At 37.6% G+C, this 24704-nt stretch overlaps 1 long non-coding RNA gene and 1 pseudogene across 1 annotated transcript in view; one reads left to right on the top strand and one right to left on the bottom strand.

Moving 5' to 3' along the window:
* The window catches only part of LOC129059610 (uncharacterized), a 1962070-nt gene that overhangs the window by 173305 nt on the left and 1764061 nt on the right, over positions 1 to 24704 (bottom strand). The gene's annotated exons all lie outside the window — the stretch shown is intronic.
* On the top strand, positions 12182 to 12923 carry LOC100449386 (large ribosomal subunit protein uL30-like; annotated as a pseudogene).

The following is a 24704-nucleotide window of genomic DNA, read 5'->3' as shown; positions in this document are numbered from 1 at the left end:
TATCTCCTGAGGTCCCATTGTTCCCTTCCCAGGCAGGGCTTGTCAGAAGAAAACTTCTTTGTGCAAATATAAAAACAGCTTTCTCCAGGCCAACAGAGCCCCAGATGTGGAAGTAGAGTGGGTTGGACTGCAGTTCCCACTGGCTACAATCAAACATGGCAGGCCAGATCTGTTCAGTATTAGTCCTGGATCCAAAACCTATACATCAAGATGTGTTTCAGAATTCAGAATTATTTAGATTTTAGAAAGGTAATTTGGCATGTATGTGTGTATATTTAATAACACGCTCGTGGAGTCAGGGATAGTGTGCCATAATCAAACGTTATTATCTTCATAGCAAATGTATGAATAGTAACATAAAAGAAGAATAAAAACTATAAATAGCCTCATGTCAGATCCAGGTTTGCCTCTAAGCGTGAGTTCTGGTTGGGTTAAGTTCTCCCTGAACATAAAGATATATATATCTCCTCTAATTAATCTATAAGTTCTGTGAAAATAAGACTTGCTATTCATTCACCTTTGTATTCCCTCTAGCATCTATCACTGAACCTTCAAATAGTAGGTGCATAATACATCTGTTGAATTGAATACACAAACATACACACATAAACACATGTATCAAGATGAATAATATATTAAAAACAAGAGAAGACAGACATCTAAATATTAATTATCACAAACTAGCAAATAAGTCCAAACATTTGTATCTATTTTCTCTCTTTGCCTGCCACATCCCTAGGAAGCATGCAAGTAGTTTAGTAAATGAAATCTGCATTTGTGACTTTTCCTTAGCAGAAATGCACATGCTAGGAGCAGAAGCCAGTGTGTATTATTTCATTGCGTCATTATTCTAATGAAAAAGATAAGACTTTCAGGCATTTGTCACTGAATCACAGACACTGAAGTGTTATACTCAGGTTTTTTTTCTCTTTTAATGTTTGTATCTGTGCATATAACTAAGAACAAAGAACGATTATTTCAGGCAAACTGAACTCAACCTAGTTAGCCCAAACTTAATTTACATATGTTGATATTTAACTTTAATACACAGAATGTGCTTTATAAAAGAAATAGATAAGGTTAAACTAGAACTCATATTTTATGTGTGGGAGAGAGTATCTTGTTTTTCAATATCTATGAATTACATAAATCTATATGCCTTTCTTTCTGCAGGGATAGCAAAATACCCTTTCTTGTTAGTCCTTGAAGATGAACCATTACGATATAAAAAATAAAAGGGCAGCTATTTTCAGAAGTAGATAGAAACTTTCACATGGTGGTAAAATCAAAAGCCCCCTGTATTTAGTTAACAGTAAAACTGTCTATGCCTATTGCTATTCATTTGCATGATATACAAATAGAGATGTATAGCCTTAAAACTCAACTTCTATCCTGAATTCACACTAGAAAGTTGTCTTATTCCAAATAAGTTTTTAATTTAGGGGAAGTTAGTGGTAAAATAAAGTGATACATATGAATAATAATATGTGCTTATACCCTATGGTAAAATTATACTGAAGAGCACATTGGAATGATATCAACTACTAATTAAACATTATTTAAGACAATTTCTTGAAACTCCTTTACATATCAATTGTTCTAGCTTTTTTACTGCATAGTATATAAGATTATAGATCACTAAATAACATCTTATATACCTGGTGATTTAATCTGAATATTTCTCCACTCCAAATCCCATGTTGAAATTTGATCACCAGTGTTGGAGGTGGGGCCAGGTAGGAGGTGTTTGGGTAATGGAGGTGGATTCTTCATGGACTGATTGGTGCCTTCATTACAGTAATGAGTGTTTTTCACTCTGTTAGTTCCTGCAAGGTCTGATTATTAAAAAGAGCCTGGCACTTACCTCCTCTCTCTCTTCTTACCTCTCTTGCCATGTGATGCTTTCCTCCCTTTACCTTCTGCCATGAGTGGAAGCTTCCTGAGGCCCTCACTAGAAGTAGATGCTGATGCCATTCTTTTTGTACAGCCTGAAGAACTGTGAGCCAAATAAACTTCTTTTCTTTATAATTACCCAGCCTTAGGTACTTCTTTATAGCAACACCAACAGACTAAGACAAAAACATTGATACTGAGGAATGGGTTGTTCCTATAAAGATATTTTAAAATGTGGAAATGGCTTTGGTAGTGGGTAATAGGCTGAGATTGGAAGAGTTTGGGGGGCTCAGAAGAAGACAAGAAGAGAAGGGAAAGTTTGAACTTCTTCAAGACTGATTAAGTGGTTATGACCAAAATGCTAATTGAAATGTGGACAGTAAAGACCATGCTGAGGAGGTCTCAGAATGGAAGTGAGGAACTGGTTTAGAACTGGAGCAAAGGTCACCCATTTTTAGCCCTTGCAAAGAACTTGGCTGCACTGCGTCCATAACCTAGGGCTTTGTGGAAGGTAGAACTTAAGAGTGGTGGCCTAGGGTATTTGGCAGAAGAGATTTCTGAGCAGCAAAGCATTCAAGAAGTGGCAGGGTGGCTTCTGTTAGCCTACAATCACATATGGGAGCAAAGAAATGACCTAAAGTTGGAACTTCAAATTAAAAGGGAAGCAGAGCATAAAACTTTTGGAAAATTCACAGCCTGGCCACATGGTAGAGGCAAAAATGTGTGTTTTCAGGTGAAGAATCCAAGCAGACTTCTAGTAACTACTTGCTAGAAAGGTTAATGAGGATAGAAGAGAGCCAGGTGCTAATGGTCAAAACAATAGGGAAAAGGCACCAAAGGCATTTCAGAGACCTTCAAGACAGCCCCTCCCATCACAGGCTCAGAGGCTTGAGAGGACAGAATGGTTTCTGGGGCCAGAAGTAGGGTGCCTGCAGCTTCCTTGCACCATCTCTGGAACTGCTTCTTGAGTCCTGGCTTCTCAGGCTCCATCTTTGCTTCAAAGGCCCCCAAGTCTGGCTGAGGCCACCTCTCTGGAGAGCACAAGCCATAAGCCTTCATGGTTTTCATATGGTGTTACGTCTGCAGACATGCAGAATGCAAGAGTGAAGGAGGCTTGGCAGTTTCACCTACATTTCGGAGGATGTGTTGGAAAGCCTGGGTGCCTAGGCAAAAGCCTGCCACAGGGTGAAGCTGCTACAGAGAACCTTGACTAAGGCTGGGCTGAGAGGGTATGTAGAGATGGAGTCCCCAGAGAGAGTATCCACTGGGGCACTACCTAGTGGAGCTGTGGAAGGAGAGCCACCACCATCCAGACCCTAGAATGGTGGAGCCACTGACAGTGTGTACCCTTAGCCTGGAAAAATCACAGACATTTGATTCCAAGCGGTGAGAGAAGCCATATGGGGCTTCAGCCAGCAAAGCCATTGGGAGAGGGCTGCCTGAGGCTTTGGTGGTCTACCTCTTTTACCAGTGCACCCAGGATGTGGGATATAGAGTCAAATTAAATTATTTGGGAGCTTTAAGATTTAATTCCTGCCCTGATGCATTTCAGACTTGCCCAGGGACTGTTACTCCCCTCTTTTTGCCAGTTTTTCCCCTTTGGAATGGGATGTTTATGCAAAGCCTGTACACCACTGTATTTTGGAGGTAAATAACTCATTTTTGATTTTACAGACTCAAGCTGCAGATCTTTCCTTGACTGTTAAGTGAGACTTTGGAGTTCTGGGTTGGTGCTGGAAGTTAAGACTTTTGGGGATTATAAAGAAGGAATGATTGTATATTATAATGTGAGAAAGACATGAGATTTGGGGATCCAAGGGTAGAATAATATAGTTTGTAATATTTTTCACCTCCCATCTCCTACTGAAATTTTATCCCCAGTGTTAGAGATGGAGCCTGGTGGGAAGTGTTTTGTTCATGGGGGCAGCTGCCTCGTGAAAGGCTTGGTGCCTTCCTTGCAGTAATGAGAGTTCTTGCTCTGTTATTTCCTGCTATATCTGACTATTAAAAAGAACCTGGCACCTCCGTCTCCTCTCTCCTTTACTTTCTCACCATGTGATACCTGCTCCCTTTCACCTTCTGCCATAACTGGAAGCTTCCTGAGATCCTCACCAGAAGCAGACGTTAATACCATGCTTCTTGTACAGCCTGCAGAACCATAAGCCAAATAAATCTTTTTAAAATAATTTACTTCAGTATTCCTTTATAGCAACACAAATGGACTAAGACACCAGAGCATAGAATCAATCATGAATTATTTAGTAGAAAAGATAACCAAAAGCAGATTTGCGTTATTCTGTGTGCCTCTGAAAGTGTCTGAGACAACACTTTGGGTTCTCCTAGTTTATCTGAAAGGTGGTCCCAGCAATCAGAGGGAGGGAGGGGCAGGGGAAAACCCTACAGTTGATGTTACTGAGCTAGACACCCTGGTGGAAAAATGGAGCTCAATCCCACTGAAAACTCTCAGAAATACATGTAGATTACCTGAACTTTCCACTGAAGGATGGAAAGCTGGATCATTTCTTCACTAATTTATTCTGTTCATTGAAGAGTTCTTATAGGGCATTCACTTCCTTGTGTTTGTGCTACATCTGCATTTGAGTTGATCAAGAGACAAGAAAAGGCTGCTATGTAGGTCAAGACTATCGGTTGTTTAAAAGAATGGGCTTCATAATCTATTGATGGTGTTTCTGGAGCATGAAATCTAAGGTTTGGGCCTCTTTACTCACAAATATATGGTTGATTTCCTTCTATTGTTATAACTTATATAAATTATTTTTCAGGAATGGAATGGCTACCATGCTTTGGATACACACACAGGTGTATATAGCAGTCCCTTTTATCCTCGGTTTCTCTTTCACGAGTTTCAGTTACTTGTGGTCAGTAGTGGTCTGAAAATAGGTGAGTACAATACAATAAGATATTTTGAGAGAAATAGACCATATTGACATAACTTTTATTGCAGTATGGTTGGCCCTCCAGATCCATGGATTCTGCACCCATGGATTCAATCAGCCTCAGGTCAAAAATATTCAGAAAAAAAGGATGATTGCATCCGCACCAAACGCGTACAGACATTTTGTGTTATTATTCCCTGAACAATACAGTATAACTGTTTACACAGCCTTAACACTGTATTAGGTATTATAAGTAATCTAGAGCTAATTTAAAGTACATGGTAAGATGTACATAGGTTATATGTAGATACCACATAATTTTATAAAAGTGACTTGAGTATACAGAGATTTTGATATCTGTGGAGGGTCCTGGAACCAAATTCCCACAGGTACTAAGAGACAATTGTATCTTGTTAGAGTTGTGCTATTTTATTATTAGTTATTATTGTTAGTCTCTCACTGTGCTTAATTCATATATTAAACTTTATCATAGGTGTGGACAGGAGAAAACAGTTTATAGAGAGATCAGTTTTATCTGTAGTTTCAGGCATCCGCTGGGGGTCTTGGAACATATTCCCCAAGGATAAGCGGTGGGTGACTAATGTATAAACAGTGATGCATTGTTTAACGGAGATACATTGTGAGAAATATGTCATTGGGTGATTTTGTTGTTATTCGAATATCAAAGAGTGTAATCACCCAAACCTAGATGGTATAGCCTATTGCTCCTAGGCTACAAAGATGTATAGCATGTTACTGTACTACTATAGACAACTATAACACAATGGTAAGTATTTGTGTATCTAAACATACCTAAACATAGAAAGACTACAGTAAAAATACAGTATTATAATCTTACGGGACTAACATCACACATGAAGTACATGCGGTCTGTTTTTGACTGAAACACTGTTATGTAGCACATGACTGTATACACACACACATGATCTATGCACATACATACACGCATGCATATTCTTACAAATTTATGCGTATACTTTTTGACATTACTGTTGTAGCGCAGAGGAAGCTCCCCTCTCAACACTTCAAATGAAAGTAGAAAGGTCTAAGCTGATGACATAACTGAGGGCTCATGCACCCACTCACAGCAGCAATGGTGTGTTTGTGCTCAAATAGACTGACAACTAAAGAACCTCTGTTGACACACCCCACCCGTGACTCAAAATGAACCGCGGAAAAAAAAAAAAAAAGATATCTCACTAGCAAAAGGCTAAGAGTCCAATAAGGGCAATAGAGAACAAATATTAAATATTAAGCAGAAAATGAAAGATGGATTTGCTTGATAATCAGCTTGACTGATGTCTAGCAAGGAAAAGACAGAGAGCCCCAATCTTTAGAAAATAATTACTTATGAGGGGAAGCCACTAAATAGTTTAAAGGACACAAGCGTCATGATTAGATTTGAATTTCAGAAAGATCATTTAAGTTAGTTTTAGTAGAATGCTCTAGAAACATGTGACGCTTAGGCAGGAAGATGAAAGGAGAGGCTGATGCAGAAATGCAGGTAAGAAGGCTAAAGACCAGGTGCAGGCAGTGAGAGTATTATGGAGGCAGGCGGAGGTTTTAGGACTATTAAAGGAATATAATAGGAAAACTTGGTGACTGACTGAATGTTATGAATAAGGGAAACACATAGGCCTGTCCGGAGCTTCCTGGTTTTGGTTACATTCAAATCCAAGATTTCCAACCTGGTATACCATTTTCCTTTTTCTTTTTTGAGATGGAGTCTCACTCTGTTGCCCAGGCTGGAGTGCAATGGCACGATCCTGGCTCACTGCAACCTCCACCTCCCAGGTTCAAGCGCTTCTCCTCCTCAGCCTCCTGAGTAGCTGAGATAACACGCACTCACCACCACCAGGCCCAGCTAATTTTTTATTTTTAGTAGACATGGGGTTTCATCATGCTGAGAAGGCTGGTCTCGAACGCCTGACCTCAAGTGATCCACCCTCCTCAGCCTCCCAGAGTTCTGGGATTATAGGCTTGAGCCACAGTGCCCAGCTGGAACCTGGTATACTTTCTATTAAAGCAAGCCTTACTGTCCAATTTTCAAAACAAAAGAAATGGATGCAATTTCTTCTTTCAAAATTGCTTATTTGCTTTATGTTTTCTGCTTATTTAAAAAAAAAATCTAAAGGAGACTCACAGCTAACCTTGTTCTAATAACCCTAATTCACTTGATATTTGGATGGAGTAATATGCTTGAATTTATTTCCTTGTAATGGATTGACTTGTCTAGCCAGCCAATAAATGCAGCACTGGGACTCTGTATATTTCTCCCAGTATTATATTATAGCAACTGACAATAATAACAGTAATAATTATCCAATTTCGAGATGGAGAAGTACCTTTGACCTCCATTTGATCCCTCTGGTCTATCTAAGTCTGATTCAGCATTGATTTCTTTCCCAAGGAAGTTGCTATAATCATGTTATGGCTGATTTATCACAATATGCTTGCTGGCTAGTGATTTCTCATCTTGAACTTGCTTCTTTCATTTTTCCCTCTCCTAAAAGACATATTGAAATATTTTCTTCAAAGCAAGGAGAATTCTCCATGTGTTCTTCCATATTTTTCTTGGTGGGTGGTGTAAAGTGACCTATTGTCTCCGAGAACCGTCCTAATTGCATTTTCTGTGTTCGGAGGGCAAAATTTAAAAGTAAATAAAATAAATAAAGCATGCTACAGGAAATTCAATTTAGATTGCAAATATGGTAATAGGAAAATAACATATGCTCAGAAATCACTAGGCTTAGGTTCTAGATTTTCCTACTAATTATTTTTGTGGTAGGAACAACTCAATCTTTTTGAGTTTTGGTATTTTTCCTTATAAATTACATCTAGTTGAACTCTGTCCTGCACTCAAAAATGTTACAGTTAATAATTTTAAGCACATCTAAAAGTTGTGGGTAGGGTGTGGTAGCCCACGCCTGTAATCACAGCACATTGGGAGGTTGAAGCAGATGGATCACCTGAGGTCGGGAGTTCGAGACCAGCCTAGCCAACTTGGAGAAACCCCGTCTCTACTAAAAATACAAAAATTAGCCAGACCTGGTTGCGGGCGCCTGTAGTCCAAGCTACTAGGGAGGCTGAGGTGGGAGAATCACTTGAACCTGTGAGGCGGAGGTTTCAGTGAGCTGACATCATGCCACTGCACTCCAGCCTGGGCAACAAGAGTGAGACTTGGTCTCAAAAAAAAAAAAAAATATGTTGTGATAACAAATATAATGGGAAAATCACTGTAACAGTATAGGGTTTGATGATAGTATATCAGTAAGGACTGACTTATCATTCAGAAGGAGTGCAAGTGTCACTGCTGGTGGACTTTAAACTGATATTCTGCGAGGAATTTGTAAATTAAAAAGCTTCCAAAATTATCTAGTACCACATACTTGACTTTACGGATGGCAAAACTGAGACTCAGAGAGAAGTAATGTGAGCCAAGCTGCATAGTTCATTAGTCCCCCTTTCAGGGGACTTCAAGTCAAGTCTTGTAATTCCTAATCCAAACCCTTATAATATATAATATTTCATCTAAATAATTAGCGGTTGTTGAAACACAGTCACTAGCGAGGAGATTAATCATGAGAGGTCAATTATGCTATGCAAACAACCGTCAAATCTTGCTGGTTGAAAACAATATTTTCTTTCTTTCATTCACACTTTGCATCTTGTGGGTTGCTGGGAGCTCTATTCTGGACCGTTGTCACTTTAGGCCCCAGGCTGACAAAACAGCCTGAATCTAGATTTTTGCCAATCACCATGGGAAAGAGTTTGTTTGTTTATTTATTTATTTATTTATTGTTAAGCAAAGTATAGTGTGGGTTCTTAAAACTTCCTTCTCCAAGGGACAAGTCACCTTGAGTCATATTTCAATGGCCAAATAAGTCACATGGCCACACCTGACTCCAAAGGGGATGGGCAAGTTAAATCCTACCAGGTGTCCAGAGAGTGTGACATAGACAAGTGAACATGAGTAACGAACACCATAGCATGTTTAGCAGGTAGAACAGAGAAGGAACATGGAAAATTTAAGTCTGTTCCCTAAAATATGTAGCGAATTTAGGGAATGTTCTGAGTAAAATTTATAGTGCCCAATTCCCTTACAATTTGTCTCAGAATCTCTACATGAATCAAAACTCCAGGGACAACAAGGTGTGTAGCTTCAAAAATTTAGCAGACTCAATGTCTAAAACAGACTTCACATACCAGGGACCTGCTGGCCAGATTCAGTCAGTGAATGGGTTATGTAGCCCACAGTATTTGTAAAAGGATTAAATTAGCTGCTGATATTTTTTAAGTGGAGTTTTCACATACAGTAATTGGCTTTTGGTTTTCTTGAACTCATCATATCTGGTTGGACCTGACAATCATTCCTCCATGGCAAAAGTTGCTTAAAGTGACTAACATTATCCTTTGTAGTTACATCAAGAGCTTTCTCGTTTGTCACGGTCCTTACAACTCACTCTTTTCTTAGATCTGGAGTGTGTTACTTATTTAATAAAGTGACCTATCAGAAGCTGCTACCTATGTGCCAAAATATACTGTCCCTTCTTTGGGCTGAAAGCTAGCTATATTTCTCAGCTTTCTCTGCCCTTGGGCCATATGACTCAATCCTCTCCAGTGGAATGTGAGGGGAAGTGATGCGAACTGCTTTTAGACCTGGGTTATGCACATCCACAAATTCTGTGCCTGAGATTTCACTGAACACCTACTCTGGACAGTTATATGCACAAAAATGTAAAAGCATCAATCGTGTTATGCTCTTGAGGTCTATTTTTTACAATGGCATTTAGTTAGCCTACTTGGGCTAATAGCTGAGTCAGGCAGGCATTTGCGCCTGTGCTCATAATAAACCATTCAGGTGATTTTTGGATATATATGTTTTTGAACATTTTCAGGGACTGAATCATTACAACCTCCTTTAGCTGGGGAAGAGGGGCAGGAGTGAGACGTTTCAGGCATAGAGAAAAGTAAAAGAAGCAAAATAGAGATATGGGGCCCCAAACCTGGAGAGTTTGAGAAAGACTAATTGATTCAGTTTGGCTGCATTTTCAGAAGAGGAGTAGAAGTAAATGCACAATTTTAAAGGAATGAGAATCCCAAGCTAAGAGAATTTAAACTATGGAGAAAGAATCAGTGAATCTGGGGGGAATGAGGGGGATAAGAGTGATAGGATACTTCATTTGTTTTAGGGGCCACTAATTTAACATCACTGTAGACTGTAAGCAGGTGAGTCTGGAGAAAGCAGGACACTCAAGAAGTACTACAGGTCTGCAATTAAGAGAAAGTAGCAACTACCATTTATTGAGTGCTTTATAAGACTTGGGCCTTAGGCAGATTACCTTCTATGCATTATTTCAATTAATGAAAGTAGTATTATAAAATATCTATTTTATCTACAAGCAAGTTTTAAAATGCTAATTAACTTAGCCCAAATCATGTGGGTGTACATATATACCCTAGATCCACCTTTCTATCTATCTATCTATCTATCTATATATTGCAGTAATTCAATGAAGTTTAAATTAATGGTAAATCCAAATCATGTGTCTGTATATATATTCTAGATCCACCATTCCATCTAGACAGACAGACAGACAGACAGATAGATAAATGGATGGAATGGTGGATCTAGGGTTTGAATTCAGATAAATCTTTCCTCAAAGTTCTTCCTAATTAACTACTACATTATGTTTTATAACACAGTCTAAACTTAGGTAGTAGTGACAAAGGAGCAGAAACAAGAGAGAGAAAGAGATGCAGTTGGATTTACCATTAATTTAAACTTCATTGAGATACTGCTAAGCATAAAAAACTGCTCAAAATGTAAAACATGGTTCTTGATTACCAAAAAAATGTAGAGTCCAGTGGCAGGAGCTTTGAGCCAGAGTCAACCCAGACAGTGGTCAGGCCATCACAACATTACTGTGCTCCCTTCCGTAAAAAAGGGCATCATGGTAACTGGTCTTCAAAGGTGACCCCTAAAGAACTATGCCTCCTGGTATTTATGTTTTCAAGAAATTCCCACACACATTGAATTTGAGCTGGCCTGGGTCTAGGTTTATCCAACATCATATGGCAGAATGGAAGCCTTGCTGATTTGTACCTGCCTAGTCTTTAGGAAGACTGGCAATATCCGTTTCCTTCCTCCAGGAAAGCTGACTTTTGGGAGTGCTGCCACATAAGAAGTTTGGCTACACTGCTGGAGATTCTACACGGAGAGACCACACAGAAAGACCACATGGAAAAGAGAGGCGTTCGGATGGCAAGATGATGAAGAGGGGTTCAGCCTTCCCAGAGTCTAAGTTGAGTCTCCTTATGAATTTGGCAACTTTGTGAAAATTCCCAAGTAAGATCAGCACAACTAACTGATCCCTGACAACTCAGAATGAGGAGAGGTAACAAATGTGGTTCATGGTGGTTGTTTGAAGCTTTTAAGGTTTGGGGAATTTTGTTACACGGCAATTGATAACTGAAAGAGGGTTGTTACAAATTTGTGAGATATTGGAAAAGGAATTTACTTGAACTACAGGAATTATATGGCTAAAATAACAACAATGCTGATTATAATATTATCAAGCATGTTTTATTCAAATCCTTGATTGCAACTGAACATTCTTATTGCATCGTGTGTTACTCTGAATTCAGATATACAAAAAACATGCCATGTAGCACTAGAAACAAGAATATCACATCCTTCCTATTATAGCAACATGCATTGGCTCCTAATCCAATGCACTGAGCCCATACGGAGGGTTAAAAACTGTTCCCCCAAACCAATGCTATAAAAAAACTTCCCTGATTTATGCATTTCATCTACTCTAATTATCATCATAGTTAGAAATGCCATTCCTTCACGTATAACGAAATAGTCTGTTCAGACAGCTGTCCAGTTACTTCAAATTCCAGTCATCCATCATCTAAATCTGTACACAGTGGCATGTGTTATTAACCCATTGCTTAAAGGCTACCTGGTTTTGTGACTTCAAACTATAATTGCTGGTCAGAGGACATTACTACACTGAGTTCTCATTTCTCTGCCTAAAATAAATGAACTGTATGTGGAAAAAAGGCGTCAATTCAATCCTTTCCCACCACTTATAAGACGCAAATGAGTTGTGTTGCAGGTAAGGCAATTTCTTCTATGGAGTGGACATGTAATAAATATCTGTGGAGTGAACACATGATCTCCATGATCCATTGCATATTGATTTTGAGATAAAATGAAGGGTTCATTATGAGTCCTAGCTAAATGAAGAGAAACTGACTTGGGCAAGGCAAGAATGCATTGTTCTGAGAGACAATGAATTTGATTGTCTAATGTGATGGCATTAGAAAGAAAAGGGCATGCCTCTTTTTCAGCTGGAACCATGGAGGTTATAGAAGAGAAGAAGTTTCCTGCTGTGCCAGAAACCCTTAAGAAAAAGCGAAGGAATTTTGCAGAGCTGAAGATCAAGTGCCTGAGAAAGAAGTTTGCCCAAAAGATGCTTTGAAAGGCAAGGAGGAAGCTTACCTAGGAAAAAGCAAAGCACTATCACAAGGAATATAGGCAGATATACAGAACTGAAATTCGAATGACGAGGATGGCAAGAAAAGCTGGCAACTCCTATGTACCTGCAGAACCCAAATTGGAGTTTGTCATCAGGATCAGAGGTATCAAGGGTGTGAGCCCAGAGGTCTGAAAGGTGTTGTGGCTCCTTCGCCTTCGTCAAATTTTCAACGGGATGTTTGTGAAGCTTGACAAGGCTTCGATTAACATGCTGAGGATTGTAGAGCCATACATTGCATGGGGGTACCCAAATCTGAATCCAGTAAATGAACTAATCTACCAGCGTGGTTATGGCAAAATCAATAAGAAGTGAATTGCTTTGACAGATAATGCTTATGATTGCCCGATCTCTTGGTAAATATGGCATCATCTGCGTGGAGGATCAGATTCATAAGATCTATACTGTTGGAAAACGCTTCAAAGAAGCAAATAACTTTCTGTGGCCCTTCAAATTACCTTTTCCACCAGGCAGAGTAAAGAAAAAGACCACTCATTTTGTAGAAGGTGGAAATGCTGGCAACAGGGAGGACCAGATCAACAGGCTTGTTAGAAGAATGAACTAAGGTGTCTACCCCGATTACTTTTCTAAGCTGGTCGGTTAATAAACAGTGCCTGCTCTCAAATTGAAATAAAAAAAAAAGAACAGTGCATGATAGTCATAAACTTTCTTTTTTTAAAGACAACATTAAAATATATTTTCATAAAATAATAAACTTTCTACAAATAAATTGTCAGTTTGGGAAATGCAAACAAAATATTTGAGAATTATGGCAGGTTCTTCCTTATACATGCACAAGTCCTGTTAATATGATAGGATTCTGGGCCTAGAAAGGACTATGCTTATATATATGCATAATTTATAGGTGAAAATTGGCATTATTACTGGTGTGAAACTTGGAAGGTCACTTCCAAGTTGAATAAAAAGGCTGTGAAAGTTTACTTTTTCTCACTGTTTTGTGTAAAAGTAAAGACATACATAGCCACACAAACACAGAGAGAAACAAAATCTATAAAAGAAAAGTGAAATGCTTCTTTTATTTTCTCCCACTCACATTTCTACTCCCCAGAGACAACTAGTGTTAACAGGTATATAACGTTTCAAACACATTGATGAATCCATGCAAACAGGCAGCAACATAGACACGTATGTAAAAGTGTGGGGTTGTGAGAGACATGTTTTTCTGCAACCTGCTTTTTATAGTGACCAGTAACATATAATGGAACTTCATCACTGTCAGTGCATACAAAGCTACTTCACTTCTTAGATGGATTTGTTGTTATTCCAAACACTGGGTGAAACAATTTATTTAATGCTTTGTGTAGTTATGGACATTTGTGTCATGTCAAATCGTGTGAATACTTCTGTGGCAAGATAATAACAACAATAATAATATTTATCATTGCAATAGCTGACATTGTCACATACTATGCACTAAGCACTATGCTAAATGCTTTATGTGCTTAGTCTTCTTAGCAACATTTTGAGGCAAGCATTACTAAATGTTCGTTTTAGATGGAGATTTGGAGGCTGGGGAAAGGTGACACATTGTCCATGTGACACGATTAGTCCTCAACAGAACTACGATTTGAACCCAGGTTTGTCTGTGCCTAGATTTTTAGCCACCACACAAAACTGTCCTAAAAAAACTTCAGTAGAATTACTGAGTAAAAGGACATGTGCATTCAAACTTCTGCAGCATACTATTCCATTTTAGTCTACTCAAATATTTAGTGTATTAAGTACATTCGTGTAACTAAAAGATCATATACTCATTTAGAAATAATGATGTATCTACTCTAGCATTTCATGAAACAGTTTTGAGAGAACTCATTTCGTATGTCAGTGTCATTAGTGTGTTCATAATGACCAAAATAACCAGAGTTACTTTTGAGCCTTCCTGCCTAGCTTTTCAGCACACATCATTTTGACTTTCATTTAAGTCGAAGGGGACATAAGACTTTTTGAAACTAGTGTGAATCTGTCCATGACAATTTTATCCTTAGATCTAAGTAGCCACTCACATTATATTAGAGCATTTTTTTCTATTTTTTATTCTTCCTATAAGTGCTATATCTGCTTTCCAGCATATAACCAGTTACTGAATTGTCCTTAAAAAGTGATACAAAATCTTTAATAAATACACAAACATATAGACTGGTAGAATGAAAACCTGTGTTCATTAAGTGTCTTTATTTTTATTTTGCTCTGGAAAATGTAGGGAGGTTCCTGGATCTAGCAACAAACTTACTAGATCCAGAGAAGGGTCAAATGATATGGAGACACACACACACACGCACACACACACACACACACACACACAGAGAGAGAGAGAGAGAGAGAGAGGGAAAGAAAGAAAGAGAACCAAATCAAATCACAACAGAACAGAAACCAAAGCTGGGCAATTTTGTCATATCCAAATTTAATAGAAAAGGAAAAGGAAGGAGCAAAGTCATATACAACAGTTAATTCACCAGAGTAAGAACTGTTGGTTTAGGCCGGGAGTGGTGGCTCATGCCTGTAATCCCAGCACTTTGGGAGGCTGGGGCGGGCAGATCACAAGGTCAGGAGTTCAACACCAGCCTGACCAACATGGTGAAACCCCGTCTTTACTAACAATACAAAAATTAGCTGGGTATGGTGGCATGCACCTGTAATACCAGCTACTCAGGAGGCTGAGGCAAGAGAATTGCTTGAACCCGGGAGGTGGACGTTGCAGCGAGCCATGATCGTGCCACTGCACTCCAGCCTGGGTGACAGAGCAAGACTCTGTCTCAAAAAAAAAAAAAAAGAACTGTTGGTTTAAACTGATTAAAGCATCATCAGTGTATCAAATATTTAGAGATTTGGATTGTAAGCAACAGAGACCCACTCTGATAATTTGAGCAGAAAAGTAGTTTATTTACAAGACAGCAAGTAACTCACATAATCTCTAGGAGGGCTGAAGATCCAGGCTTGCTGATTACACTGCTAGGAAATTAAAGTAAAATCCACGACTCACACCGTAGACCTGGTCCTATGATAACTCCATTGTCACTACCAAAGAGCACAGACTGCACACTTCTTTCCAGCTGTGTTTGTTCCTAGCTCTATGGCTAAAAATACTGCCACTGCTGCTTGTGAAAACTGGATGAGGCCACCAGAGACGTATTTGCAAGACTGGGTTTCTATGTAGTATCTATTTTCTTTTTTTCATAACATTGGCTTTTTGTACAAAATCCAGGCACCTGGTCTGATTGGCAGTCTGTATCATTTGTCAGTGCTGCTGTTAGGGAGGCTGAGAAGTCCATTATCTGCCATTCTCTTGGTTGTTTGACTCACAAGTTCGTATATGGAAAGGTGGGTCAGTTGCTAGTGAAATAATACAGCATACTCTGCCACACTGAGTGGAAGGATCTTTTTACATCATTATTCTCTCTATGTTATAATTTTATCAGTTTGGAAATAATGACTCTTATTTGTTGACCAAAAAAATGAGTTTTTCTTATTAAGGATATTTGCATTCCTTACAATTCTAAAAATAAGTAATTATAGACCATATTGCATGTAATTTCTGAGATGGTTACAGTAGAGAAGAGGTTGACTTTAAGCTTCTTGAAGGATAAGTTGTATAAACATTGGCTCATCAGTCTCATAAAGGATTCTATTTCCTGCACTAGAACTGGCAACAATTTCATGAGAGTGAAGTGTTCTATACATACTGTATCAAGCTTTTTCATAATCATAATATTTGGAATGTCTGTGGCACTCTCTCCTTTCAAAGTACTTTAACAAACATTAGCTATAATTGTAAAGAGCTTTAGGATCCTTAGGGATGAAAAGTATTGTATAAATGTGCCATGTAACCATGCCTATTACTTCTGTACATTGCTGCATAAATTATCAGAAAATGAGTAAATGGATTTCAGTCTCATGCACTTGAATGTTAATTGTGAAGAAAAATCTTCTTTCACCAGTTTGGAGATGACAATTATATCACAGTCTATTTGCTTTTGTAGGTATTCACTCTTCGTTAATCTTGACAGATTATAACCTCAGGTGCACTCTGTGTCTGGAAGTCTTTTTGTGTATCTTGACACAAAGTTTAGTGTCAATTCTGATGTTCAGTCTGCTGTGAAGACATGCTACAGTATCTGCGGCCTTGCTATATATCACTCTTGTACATGTACCTAGATTCTGCTGAAGCAGAGAATCTAATCCTAGCAGTTATTACTTCACTGAGCAGCCATAATGCTTCTGCGAGTTTTGTTATTGTTTGGTGATGGATTTCAATAAAGAAATTTAAAACACCATGTTAACAATTTTTAAAATATCAAATTCTACACTTTTATTGAGAGATACGTTTATTAACAGTTCTTTCTTGACAGCATGCCAAATACAGGTTGTTGTTTCCTGAAGTTTAGTTCTCATTGCACAAAGTTTAATTTTTAAACAATGGCACTCTGTATTTTAGCTTCTCTTAGTTTTGCCAGGCATGAGAAAAAAAAAAATCAAATAAGCATAAGCCTTGGCTATTTTAAAGGGAGTTTTCAGATTTTCTGAAATACTACTAATTTTCTTGCCCTTGAATTCTAATATCCAAACTACCACCATAATTAATCCTTTTTAATGTCTGTCCATTTCATACTTTATTTTCATATTGAACAAGGCTAGTCTTGACATCCCATGGACCTTCTAAACTATACTCCCACCATGGGTCAAGAAATTCAGTTCTAGATTATTTAAATAGGGGTAAGAACCCTTTCACTATTAAGGGCTCATGTCTGAAACATTTCTCTTGAGCCAAAATGGACTGTTGCAACCTGACTTACTGTAGGTTCAGCCTGGTTTTGGTCCTTTCCCGTGGATGAGTGAAGCAGGCCTGGCATAACACAACAGGCATCAGTAGAAATTTCAGGTATATGGAGATCATGACAGCTAAGGAAGATTATTAGCATATGTGAACGTGAATTTTGAGCTGCTACAGCTTCTAATTTGAAAGGGAGCCCAGAAATGCAGAATTTTCAAATAGCAACAGTATAGTCGGAAAATAATAGCACTGCACAAATGTTTCTGTGGACATTTCGTCTGGAGATGGAAAACTTTACAACCATGGCTTTCCTTCTTTCCTTGACTTCTAGTTTGACTTCTAGCTCACAGGTTCCGAACCTTGGCAGTTCTCCTAGGCTGCACTCCTGCAGGTGTACCCCAACTTGGTGATGGGGTCTCCCACAGCCACCACTTAAGTTTAGGCAAGTGACACTTTGTGCTTGAGCTATCATGATAGTCCTCAAACCATTTGCTTTGTCTTCGGTTTCTCTCTACTTTAACATAAACTTCCCACAAGTGACAGATTAATCTTCCCCATAGTGGCTTTCATTGTATCACTATCTTGCTCAAAATCCTTTAATTGCTTCGCATTTCATAGAGGAAGAGATTTAAAATCTCACATTAATAAACTGCAGTCCATCATAAGGGCTTACCATGGCCCCATCACTGTACTAAGTGCTTTACATGCATTATCTCATTTAATTATCGCATTGCGGTAGATATTATTATCCTTATTCTATGGGTGCAGAAACTGAGGCTAATCTCCCATTGACCTCATTTTATATAATAAAAATATATATAATCCTACAATGGCCTGGAATAATATATTTAAAAATGAAAAAAAAAATCTCAGTTTCTCTCCCAGCTCTACAAATTACCAGCTGGGCATCTTTTTCAGAGAGTCACGAAAACTCTCTAAGCCTCATCTTCATCATCTAGAGAATAAGAAAAACAAGGCCTATCCCTCAAGGTCATTCGGGATAAAAGAAAATGATTTAAAATAGTACTCCAATGACATAAGTTAATATTATTAATGTAAAGCAAAAGATGAGTTTGCATATCTTACTAAATTAAATGTCTAGGAAGAATACACAATGAAATACATGTTGGTGGAACTGCAGATTGCCTACATAATGTGATTTCACGGCTGCTCACATGACTACTCTAGCTCCTCCTCCTCCTACTGACTCCACACACGCATTTAGTGAGTGCACTTTATATGCTAGATACCGCATTTACAGGAAAGGCAGACATTCAGGATGGCTTCTAGTTTTCTGTGATGAGAATTAGAGGAGGAAGAGTGTGTTTATGGGGGAGAAGAGATTGAGCTCAGTTTTGAACATTAATTCATTAATGTTCATTAATGAATTCATTTTGAACTAATTAATTGAACTGTAATTTTTGAGTGGACTTCTTAGAAGAGTATCCAAGAGGACAAACATAAAGTTCCATGGCTCAGAACACAAAGCAGGGCTGGAGATGAAAATATGAGAATTTTACACACATGAATTTTTATTTAGTGTCATGGGACAGAATAAGAACACCTGGAGAGAGAATCAGAAGAATATGAAGCCAAGAATCCTGAGTATAATATTTAAAGTTCAGATAAGGAGGAGGAGCCAGGAACAGTGACAAGAAAAAAGAAGCCAAAGGTGGTGCCACAGAGGAGGCAGTTTTCAACTATACTGGAAGATTCAGAAGGGTTTCTTGTCTTCTTAGAAAAACAGGTATTAATGAAATGGGGAGCAGAACCCGGACACGATGATTCAACTCTCTTCTTAAGATATGGGAAAATCCTATTCCCAGTGCTATACCCTTTTAAACTGCTGTTACACACTTGTGGTTGGTTTTGGGGGGGAAAATCATGAAGATATTGATCATCTGAAGGGCCATGAGAACATCAGGGACTATGAAGTGTGTGTTTTTGAATATTTGGCTACAGGCTCGGGGAGTGAGGTCTGATAAGATGGGTGGGACTAACTATAAAATCTTGCTATATTTTTGCCAAGAGACTGACCTGGTTTCAGTTTTCTGGAGTTTCTATAACTGCTAAAATATGCCTCATTTCATGCTAGTGTTGAGATGGCCTTTATCTTAGAAATCAAACAAGGAGACAAAGCTCCCTTAAAAGTTTGATTTCTCAGGGAAAATGGCTAATCAGCAAAATAGCATTTTCTTTTCTCCTGAGTGCATAGTATGCTGATTTGATTTCTAAATGCTATGGGTACCATCAAAATGCTGATGAAATCAACTCTCTACACCCTGCCTTAGGGGCAGTACTTGTACCCAAAAGTAAGAAGCAGTGAAAAACAGGCTTGTCCACACATCTGTCCTACCCTTTTCTCCCTTTTTGAAAATATTTCACTGTTATTGTTGTTGCTCTCCATTTATTTTTTAAGAGCATCTGTTAGCACAATGCACTGTTCAAGTCCTAGGGACATATGAGTAAACCAGAGACAAAAATACCCTGCTCTCATGTTGTTTATAGTCTAGTGGGAAGTAGGTTAAAAGATTACTTCTAGAAAAGAAAATCATGCACACCCCCAAATGTGTTACTCTGTGAGTGCACTTCCCAATTATAATTCATTAATATTTATTAGCTCGTTGGTACTAATTTGTTGTTAGATTATCTAGCTGAAACATCGGAGAGTAGGAGTTGATGAAAATGGACATAGGGAAAGGTAAATTTTGAAAGCAGGGGTAGACAAAATTTTGAAAAGATAAGAAAAATGGCAGAAGAACAAGAACATCTGTGTTCTTGATGTAGAAAAACATGAGAGTTGGAAAAAAAAAAGGAGAACAAGGAGATCAGATCATTTTCTACTATTCATGTCAGTTAAAAGCACTGAGAATTTGGTATTGCTAGTTTAAGCTGGTGGAGATTTGAGGTAAACCCAACCCCACTAACATCACAATTTTGCTAAAAGTTTATGAAGCTGGAATACATTCAAAACACCACACCCTTTTCACTTAACACCAAAAAAGACTCCGTCTATCCAAGACTTAGTGGATAGGAAGGACAAATAAGAAATAACATCTAAACAATCTGTACTAGTAAAGAAAATAAGGTGTCAATAACTCCAAATATTCCACATTGAACTGATCAGATATTTCTGAAGTCAGTGGAGACTGTCCAACAAAATTCTGTCTCTGAACATTGCTTAAGCTCTTAGCATATCTTTGGTTCTCATTCCTTTCAGATTTGCATGTTGAGAAAATGATTTATGAAATGACTTATGTTATAAAGACTTTAACCCAGTCTGGCAAACAAGAAAGCTAATTAGTGGCAACGATTTACTTCTGATTGGAAATTCATAATTTGCTGGGTCATGACCCGTAATTAATATATTTTCTGCATTTCTTTCTTTAAGATAATTGATGGTGCATGTTGAGTGTTGCTTTAGGAGAACTTGTGTCTTAAATGCAATTAAAATTAAACCATAATCTTGTGTAGGTAAATTATGTTAGATAATTCAAATCAAAGAATCTTCAGAGTCTCATAATAACAGAAGAATTAAATGTTATTTAAAATCATACTGAATAAACATAACCTCATAGAAAACACACTTCTTTGTTTCCTGAAACAGCATTAAAATATATTGTCATAACAACTCATTGCTAGAGAGAAAATATCCTCCCAAGTTATCAATTAGTAGAGTACAATGTGTAAACCAAAAATAAATTTGGAAGGCCTCCCCCAACCATCTGAATGGACTTCCTCCTCAGCCAGGGCTCTTTTATCATTTAACCTGAGAGACTGTTTCAGGCCATACCAGGAAGTGGAGTCAGACATGTCTCGTTATACCTCTGTGGCGTTAACATCAACACAAACTTTAAGTCTGATCAGAAACATTTTACAACCTATTCTCTCCAAATCCTAGTACCTAAAAGCTTCCTCTGCAAATAATAACTTGGGTCTCCACAATTATCTTAATCCAGGCATTTCTTTCTATTAATCCCAGGTCTTTAGATAAACCCAACCAATTGTCAACCTGAAAAATTTTAAATGTACCTATAAGCTGGAAGCCCCACTTCAAGTTGTCCCACCCTTCTGGGCCAAACCAATGTATTTCTTAAATGTGTTTGATTGAAGACTCATGTCTCCCTTAAGTGTATAAAACCAAGCTCCACCCTGAACATCTTGGGTACATGTTCTCAGGAAGTCCTGAGGGCTGTTGTCACAGGCTGTGATTACACATATTTGGCCCAGAATAAATCTCTTCAAATATTTTACAGAGTTTGACTCTTTTCCTCAACAATTGAAACTAGTAAGAATATTTATTGAGTTTTTTTGTATTGAGAAAACTTTACAACTAATAAGGGATGGAAAAAATAGTGTAATAAAAATACTTGTACTTAACCAGAACTATTGCTAACATCTTTTATATTTGCTTCACCTTTGTTATTAATAAAGTATTATTGAGACAAAGTCATATGTGTCCTCCTCACAGAGGCAATCATCATAAATTATGCTGAATTCATTTTTATAACCTACTTTTTTATACATAATTGATATATTTTATGAGGATATTTTCTAAAATTTTACATAAATAGCATTCTAGTGTATACATTATTCTACAGTTTGCTTTATAACTCAATATCATGGTTTTTAAATCTATCAACGTGGGTTTTTTCTTGTATATTCTATTTCTACTAACTGCCATATGTTCCCATTTACATACACACAAACATACATTTTTAGCTTATCCATTAGGTAAATGATAAGACATTGAGTTATTTTTCTTTTTTTGTTCTTTCTAACCGTGTTGCCATAAATATCCCTGTACATCTTCCCCTTGAGCTTATATAAATGTTACTTTACAGTATAAACATAAAGGTGGAATTGCTGGTTATGTACATTTTCAATTTTACTGATAATGCAAAATTCCTCTCCAAAACTGTTATTTCAATCCACCTTCCCACAAGCAGAATTGGAGAGTTAGTAGTCATCGCCAATCCTTGACATTGTTAGGCTTTAAAATGTCTGCCTATCTGATTTTATTTTACCTCTCATTTATTTTATTCATTTTGTGGATGTTTTGCATGTCCCTGATTATTAGTAAAGCTCAGAATTGCTTCCTAAATTAATATGCTGTTTGTCTTTCTCTTTTGTGGATTGTCTGGTCATAATCCTTTGTTGATGTTTCTTTTTTAAAAAATGCATCTTATAGAATTATTTGCCTCTCTAAAACATCTTAAGAAAAATACCTTTGTAAAATCAGAATTAATACAAAGTATAGGAAGTAAAGGTACGGCCTTTCACTTAACCTCATTTGCCTCCCGTTCTGCCCAGATCCTATTTAAAAGTGCTTGGGAATTATAAAAGTTTTATAAAAACAGGGCTTCATGCTGCAAGTAGTCTGGTATTTGCTAAAGTCTTCAAAATAATTTCATTTAGAACCTAGAGGCTTTGCACAAGAATTGTCCTGTCACTTACAAATATGCCCATACCAGCACTGACATTGCTTCTAGCAGTCCTTTTTAGGAGGCTGCAACCAAGTGAAATCTGGCATATGTCAAAGTGATGGGTATGAAGAGATTCAGTGCTCTTAAATAACATCATTGCTTTGTAAGGACTGAACCTTATACAACAGTTTCCTGCAATCTGATTCTTACCAATAAATCGCTCAAAAATCTCCACAGGTTCTTCTCATGATTGTTGCAGAGATGCAATTAAAAGGGAAGTCAGAAGGCATGCAAGGGGAATTTCCAGAGGATGCGGGATGAGAGAAAGAACTTGAAATTGTGAAGTCATATATATAAAACAGTAAAATGCAGCAGATGAGAAGTAAAATAAATAAGTGGATGGTGAAACATTCTAAACATACATGCATGCAGGTATACGTACATACATATGCATGTATATGTAGACATGCACTTTTGTATGGTTCTGAAATGTATCAACATGTGTGAAATGTGTTTGTTAATCAAAATCATGGTTTTGAAATCTATCAATATATATGTTCCATATATAGTGTTTTCCTGTCAACAGATATATTTTCATTTGCATGTGTGCTCAGGCACACACATGTGGAAGGGTATATATATTCTACACACACACACATACATGATTCGGAGGACTCATTCAGCAGAACATGAATATCTAGCAAACAGTTTGACGAGTCTGTAATATTTACATCCAAATTTATTTCATTTGCCCAAATGAATCACTCTTTACATAACCTATCTGGAAAGGATTCTTTTAGGTAAGAATTGTCAATATGATTAGAATTTAATATTTATATAACCCCAACAATGCACTAGGTACCGCAAAATTGATGAAATTGGAGCAAAGTTGTAACTTTCACATTTATCCACCTAAAGATAATATTTTTCAACCTCTGGCTACTGTATTTTCAGGCATCGAGAAAAATCTTTATTGAGGCTGCTTTCTAAACATGCAAAGATTAAGTTTGCTCACTTATATTTAGACAGTAACTACAATAGGTTATAAGACTTGAAAAATAATAAAAATGAGGTGAGAGGAAAACTGAATGTGGAGGTAGTAACAATGCCTTACATTTTTGGGAGACAATAGAAAATATAAAATCAGATCCAGCACTGGAGAATTAAAACAGAGTTTTAAGTAAGTTGCTGTCATAAAAATCAATTCAGCAAATATTCATTAAATAGGTGCTTTCTGTATTCTAAGTTCACCCCTAATTAATTGGTTTAATAAATCAATTGCTTTAGCGAAATAATAATAGTAAAATATACTAATATATATAATAATATAATAATCATATAATTATAGCCTATGGGGCAATTTGATCATGTGTTTTATAATTCAGAGAAAATTAGCTGAACTGTGAGTTACTAAATAGGAGGGGATTGAAGTAAATGAGCATTATGAAAAGGCAACATGGCATTTGAAGACATTTGTGGATTATACCATTGTTATTTAACGGACCAAAAATATCATGGGATTTACAGTCTAAGTTGTTTTTTTATTTTGAGATGGAGTCTCGCCCTGTCACCCAGGCAGGAGTGCAGTGGCGCGTTCTTGGCTCACTGCTACCTCCACCTCCGGGGTTCAAACGATTCTCCTGCCTCAGCCGCCAGAATAGGTGGGATTACAGGCGCCCGTCACCACGCCCAGTTAACTTTTGTATTTTTAGTAGAGTTGGGGTCTCATCATGCTGGCCAAACTATGCTAGTCTCAAACTCTTGACCTCATGATCCGCCCACCTCGGCCTCCCAAAGTGTTAGGATTACAGGCGTGAGCCACCGGGTCTGGCCCTATAGTACAACTTCTTTAAGCTATATCTTCTCCCTGCTAGAAGCAAATTTTTAAGGTGTGAATAAGTAATTGTGCATAAGTTTCCTCATCTGCAAAACTACTACTCATTCTCAGTGCCATGAAAATCAAATACACTGCATATGCCAAAGTACATTAAAGTTATTAGTAAACTCACATGCAAACATTACCCGTTATAATACCAAAACTTACATTCATCAGGAAATGCAACTCAGCCTTTCCTATTAAAATCTTTACCAAGTGACTAGAAAGTTGTCTCCTATAACTTGGGATCAGAAT

This window comes from Pongo abelii, chromosome 4 (genome assembly GCF_028885655.2).
Source record: "Pongo abelii isolate AG06213 chromosome 4, NHGRI_mPonAbe1-v2.0_pri, whole genome shotgun sequence".
Classification (NCBI taxonomy): domain Eukaryota; kingdom Metazoa; phylum Chordata; class Mammalia; order Primates; family Hominidae; genus Pongo; species Pongo abelii.
Note: the sequence above shows the minus strand (reverse complement) of the source record. Positions and strands in the feature narration are given on the sequence as shown.